We start from the raw sequence: 7,184 nt of genomic DNA, 5'->3' as shown, positions 1-7,184 counted from the left end.
AACTCATAATAGCATAGTTCTTAAAGGAAAAAAACAAAAAACACAAAGGACACAAATCATGTGAACAAAACAAAAACCGAGGTATACCGATATTTGTTGAAGAAGAAAGATGGGATGCCAATCGGGGCATCCCCAAGCTTAGATGCTTGAGTATGCTTTGAAATATTGACTTGGTGTGCCTTGGGCATCCCCAAGCTTGAACTCTTGCCTCTCTTTATTCTTCTCATATTGATAGCTCCTCGATCTTCAAACACTTCATCCACACAAAACTTTAACAAAAACTTTGTGAGATCCGTTAGTGTAATAAAGCAAACTACCACTTTAAGGTAAGGTACTGTAATGAACTCATTATTTATTTATATTGGTGTTAAACCTACTTTATTCAAACTTCTCTATGGTTCATACCCCCCGATACTAGCCATAGATTCATCAAAATAAGCAAACAACACGCGAAAAACAGAATCTGTCAAAAATAGGACAGTCTGGAGTAATCTGGAAGTTTAGTAAACTTCTGTAACTCCAAAAATCATGAAATAGATATTATAATTTAAAAACTTTGTACAGAAGTAATGTTAAATAAGTTTGAGACCCATTTGACCTTCCAGTAAACAATGTAAAATCACACGCTATAGCCAAAGTTTATGTTTTTGTTCTGCACATAGTAAACAAGTAATTAATCATCCTAAAACCAAAGCTTGGCACATTATTTTTATACTACAATGGATATATACAAGGGGATAATTATTTATAGAGAAGCTTCCATGAAAAATTCTACATTGTTTCCGTGAGCATGAACACAAGTGCTCAAGGTCGACCCTCACTTCTTCAATGCATAACTTTCCAATCACTTCTCTTTTTGAAAAACTTTTTTAGGCATGAGAGGCAAGTAATTTTTTTTGTATTTTCATTGTTTAAATTTTTATGTATGTTTCACCCCACTAAACAGAAACAAAAATAAAAAACAAAATCTACTTAGTGAAGAAGGCAAACAAGAACACACGAGAATATCAACCCCACGCTATTGCTTCCCGGCAACGGCGCCAGAAAAGAGCTTGATAATCCCCAAGTGCAGGGAATCATCGTAGCAATATCCAAAGGTGGAATTGATAAGTATGGAGTGTCAAACCCACAAGAAGATAAAGGCAAGATCAATATTCTCTCAAGTCCTATCTGCCACTGATACGACTCTACGTACACCGAACGTTTGCTTCCAACTAGATACGAGAAATAAAACTACGTTGTGGGTATGAAGAGCATAACTTTGCATGATATCGGAGAGCTAAAATATAAAAGTAGGTGCTGTTATCATAAATTTAGAATATATTACTAAATATTATAAATAGTGAGTGTGGAATAATGATGGATCAATGTGCGGAATTATCCTAGGAAATTGTTAACAAGACCGGTAGTCATCATTGCAATTTCATATGAGGGAGAGGCATAAGATAACATACTTTCTCTTCTTGGATCATATGCACTTGTGATTGGAACTCTAGCAAGTATACGCAACTACTAAAGATCATTAAGGTAAAACCCAACCATAGCATTAAAGCATCAAGTCCCCTTTATCCTATACTCCACAACCCCCTTACCCGGGTTTATGCTTCTGTCACTCAAGCAACCCACTATAAGCGGATCATGAACGTATTGCAACACCCTACAGCGGGAATCCCTCATGCTTGCGCGACACGGAGGGCACAATAGGACATCACCAAAATAAAACATACAACTCATACCAATCTAGATCATCAATCAACACGAAGACAAAAGATATCTACTAAAAACATCATAGGATGGCAACACATCATTGGATCATGATATGTGGCATAAAGCACCATGTTCAAGTAGGGATTACAGCGGGGTGCGGGAGAGTGGACCGCGTAAAAGAGATGAGGATGGTGATGATGATGGTGATGATGATGCAGACGATCACCGCGGCGCTGATTCCCTTCCCGATGGCACTCCGGTGCCACCGAGAGAGAGGAGGAGAGGTTCTCCCCCTTGTGCTTCCTCCTCCATGGCCTCCCCCCTGGATGGGGAGAGGTTCCCCCTCTGGTCCTTGGCCTTCATGGTAATGATGGCCCCTCTAAGATCCTTCCCCATGGCCTCCAGTGATGATGGCCCCCTCCGGCAGGGTGCCAGAGAGGGCCTAGATTGATTTCTCGTGCCTACAGAGGCTTGCGGTGGAGGAACTTCCGATCTAGGTTATTTTCTGGAGGTTTCTGTATTTATAGGAATTTTTGGCATCAGTCTCACGTCAGGGGGGGTCTCCGAATCGCCCACGTGATAGGGGCCCACGCCCAGGGGGATGGGCGTGCCCCCACCGTTGTGGACAGCCCGAGACTCTTCGGGCCCAACTCTTTTACTCCAGGGGCTTCTTTTGGTCCATAAAAAATCATCAAAAATTGGCATGTCAATTGGACTCTGTTTGGTATTCCTTTTCTGTAAAACTCAAAAACAAGGAAAAAACAGAAACTGGCACCGGGCTCTAGGTTAATACGTTAGTCCCAAAAATCATATAAAATAGCATATAAATGCATATAAAACATCTACGATGGATAATATAATAGCATGAATACTTCATAAATTATAGATACGTTGGAGACATATCAGTCCCTGCTGTCAGGTGGAGGAATAATTATTTTACGCATAATAAGGTTGCACTTCCTTGATACGGCCGTGGACTGAGCTATCAGCCTCTCCACTATAGTCCTCTTATGATGGAAGTTGTTCCTGGACCACGTCGACCATGCCGCGCCTAGAGCACCAAGCTGGTGGACGATGGAGAGGCCTGGAAGGGGACGAAGCGAAGCCGAGGAAGACGCGACAGTGGATGCCCACGCAGAGAGGAGTACGAGGGTTGACTGGTCCGCCTGTGGTGTGAGGCTGCCATCGCCGCATAATAACACGGGTTGTGGGTGAGTTGACAGTAGAGGGATGGCCTGGCCAGCGGTGGGAGTATGGTGGGGCGGTGAGGCCTGCGCGGCAGCATAGCCGGCCACTGGAGGCAAGAGCAGGCGGTCTCGCCGGAGCTGGTTTGGGCGGCTGGTGCAAGAAGAGCAGTGATTGAAGAAGCAACAGGACCGTTCGATTAAAATCCAATGGTTATTGCTACTAGAATCGTTTGTTGACTAAGATGACAAATCCCCGCGTATGCTTCAACTTAGTAGGCCCCAGGCCAGCCTCCGAACTGGTGCGCCCCATATGTCAGTGGGAGGAATCATTTTTTCGCGTAATAAGGAGGCAATTACTTGCATGCGGCCATGGACCATGGGGGCCTACTGTCAGCCTCTCCACGTACATCCCTATTCCGTTGGTTGTGGTTTGTTGAATGTTGAGAATGTCGTGCCTAGAGAACCAACATGGTGGACGATGGTGAGGCCTAGGAATGGAACGACCCGGAGCCAGCGAAGACACAACAGTGGATGCCCACGCTGAGGAGAGTATGATGGTTGACTGGTTCGGCTGCAGCATGAGACTGCCGTCACTATAGAATAATAGGAGGTGTGAGTGGCTAGCGGGATGGCCAGGCCAGCGGAGGGAGTAGGGTGGGCCAGTGAAGCCTATGAGGCATCACAGGCGGCCACAAGAGGAGGGAGCAGGCAGTCCCGCCGGCGCTGGTTTAGGCGCCTGGAGCAGGAAGATCAGAGATTTAAGAAGCACATTGGCCGTTGGATGGACATCCAATAGTCACTACTGCTAGAATCGTGTGTTGACGGACAAAGCCTTGCATAACAAGTCAGCCTCGAAATCTGTGGCGTGTACAACCCATTTGCTATTATTTTTATAATTTACTGGCCATTTGCTAATTCGTATGGAATTTATTGCAGCCCATTTTCCATTTGAAGAATTCCTGCCAATTTTCTGATGAGTGCGAGGGTTAAAAATTAGAACTAAAAAATGTGCGGAATTTTAAAAATTCGCATGTTTTTGCTGGGGAACAAAATATTCTTAATCCAAAAATTAGTAGCCATACTAAAACAAATTTAAAAATAAAGTAGTACTATGTCATGTTTAAATCCAATGAAATAGAAAATATCAGTGAAGAACAAAAACAAAAAACGAAACTAATTGCCCATTTTCTATTTTTTTGGAATTTGCAACCCCTTTCATATTACTTTTAAGATATACTGCCCATACTCTTTGGCCAGGTTGGAATGCATCCCTCCTCGTCTTGAAATATTTGCAGCTTGGTAAGTCAGAGAAAACAAATAGACCTAGCTTGGGTATTATTCAAGAAGAAATAGTGGGCTACGACCTATTTTCCCAAAGAAAAAATTGTTGGGCTAGTCATGTTGTTAGAGGGGCCACAGAGACCGCACCACCTAGTTTATAGCCTGCTCCTCCGAACAAATCCTCAAAAAAAGTTGTGCATTTCTGTCGTTAATTGACTATACATTGACAATGATGTGGGTCCCAGATATCAGCAGGGTGGATCAGAGTAAAAAAACGAGGGGTGCATCTGAGTAGTAAAAGAGGCGCTTGCTTGTGTTCGGGAGTGGACCTGGTGGGACCGTACTGTCATACTCACAACTACAGTCCTCTCCCGATTCATTATGTTGAGAGGGCCGGATGGCGGCGCCGCAGTGAGCGCACAAAGGTGGAGGATAAAGTGGTCTCGCCAATCTGTTGGGCTGGGTTGGCTATTCTTATCAAAAAATAATAATGGACAGGAACTATTTACGACATTGACTATGATTTGCATGGGTCCACTCATACGTCTCCAATGCATCTATAATTTTTGATTTTTCCATGTTGTTATATTATCATTCTTGGATGTTTTACAATCATTTTATAGTCATTTTATATAATGTTTGGGTACTAACCTATTGACAGAGCGCCCAATGTCAGTTGATGTTTTATGCTTATTTTTTACATCGCAGGAAATCAATACCAAACATAGTCCAAATGCAGCGACACTTTTTGTGGATTTTTTCTGGACTAGAAGACACAAGATGGGCCGAAGAAGTACTAGAGGGGTGCCCTGAGGGGGGCAGAACCCACCAGCGCACGCCTGGGGGCCCAAGCGCGCCCAGGCGGGTTATGCCCACCTCGGTGGCCTCCTGCACCGCCTCTTTGCTCTATAAATACCCTAATGTACCAAAAACCTTAGGGGAGTCGACGAAAATCAATTCCAGCCGCCGCAAGTTCTAGAAACACCAGATCCAATCTAAACACCATCTCGGAGGGGTTCATAATGTGCATTGGTGCCTCTCCAATGATGCGTCAGTAGTTCTTTGTAGACCTACGGGTCCACAGTTAGTAGCTAGATGGCTTCCTCTCTCTCTCTCTCTCTTGATTCTCAATACAATGGTCTCTTGGAGATCCATATGATATAAGTCTTTTTGTGGTGTGTTTGTTGGGATCCGATGAACTTTGAGTTTATGATCAGATCTATGTTTTATCCATGAAAGTTATTTGAGTCTTCTTTGATCTCTTATATGCATAATTGATTATAGCCTCGTATTTATTCTCCGGTATTTGTTTTTTGGCCAACTTGATCTATTTATCTTGCAATGGGAAGAGGTGCTTTGTGATGAGTTCGATCTTACAGTGCTTGATCCCAGTGACAGAAAGGGAAACGACACATATGTATCGTTGCTATTAAGGATAACAAGGTGGGGTCTATTTCTACATAAATAGATCTTGTCTACATCATGTCATCCTTCTTATTGCATTACTCTGTTTTCCCATGAACTTCGTAGACTAGATGCATGCTGGATAGCGGTCGATGTGTGGAGTAATAGTAGTAGATGCAGGTAGGAGTCGGTCTACTAATCTTGGACGTGATGCCTATATAATGATCACTGCCCAGATATCGTGATGATTATTTGAAGTTCTATCAATTGCCAAACAGTAATTGTTTTCCCACCGTTTGCTATTTTTCTCGAGAGAAGCCACTAGTGAAACACCCGGGTCTCTTCTTTAATATATTTGCCTTTGCAATTTATTTTCCTTTGATTTTATTTTAAGATCTATTAAACCAAAAATACAAAAATACTTTGCTGCACTTTATTTTATTTGTGATCTATTTATCCAATCTATTACAACTTTCTCCCATCTCCGTGCCAATTTCTGGCGCCGTTACCCGAAAGGGATTGACAACCCCTTTAACACGTCGGGTTGCGAGTATTTGTTATTTGTGTGCAGGGGATGTTTACGTTGTGTTGCATGGTTCTCCTACTGGTTCGATAACATTGGTCTCATCACTGAGGGAAATACCTACCGTTGTTGTGCTACATAATCCCTTCCTCTTTGGGGAAATACCGACGTACTTCAAGCAAATATCAAAAGGAATTTCTGGCGCCGTTGCCTGGGAGGGATTGACAATCCGTTTAACATGTCTGGTTGTGAGGATCTGTTATTTGTATGTAGGGGCTATTTACGTTGTGTTGCGTGGTTCTCCTGGTTCGATAACCTTGGTATCATCACTGAGGGAAATACCTAACGTTGTTGTGCTGCATCATCCCTTCCTCTTTGGGGAAATACCGACGTAGTTCAAGCAAACATCAAAAGGAATTTCTGGCGCCGTTGCCAGGGAGACATCATCAATATCAACTAGGTTCCTAATCACAAATCTCATCTCCTTGCAATTTACATTAATTGCCATTTGCGTCTCATTTTCCTCTCCCACACTTCACAAAAAATTGCTGTTTTATTCGCCCTCTTTTTCATTCGCCGTTTTCTCGTCAGATCTGTTTTTGAGTGCAATCTTGTTGTGTAGCTGATGGTGTCCTGGACTAGGGGTCACTCACCACATCGTCTCCCGACTAGTGGGTCGGGCCAAGGACCTCCATGATGATTCACTAATGGGCCACTTCGGGCAACCCATGCCTAATACAATGAGGATTCCACAAGACTTGGCGCACAAGACAAGGACTCCTCTAAACTCTAGGCCTATGGTGCATATATGAACTGAGGCCAGGATAGTTAATAGAAAATCTAATATTCAATAGAACAATATCGTGGTAGATACATGTACTCTATACTACACCCATATGAATAGAATGAAAAGCAGGATGTAGGGTATTATCTCTTCGAGAGAGCCCGAACCTGGGTAAAACCCAGTGTCCATGTTACCATCGCTCCAAGACACCTAGCTTAGGACCCCTACTACGAGATATGCCGGATTTTACACTGACATAGGTGCTTTCATTGAGAGCCTGCTGGCAATCGTCATGGTA

This window comes from Triticum aestivum, chromosome 6B (assembly GCF_018294505.1).
Source record: "Triticum aestivum cultivar Chinese Spring chromosome 6B, IWGSC CS RefSeq v2.1, whole genome shotgun sequence".
NCBI lineage: Eukaryota > Viridiplantae > Streptophyta > Magnoliopsida > Poales > Poaceae > Triticum > Triticum aestivum.
Note: the sequence above shows the minus strand (reverse complement) of the source record.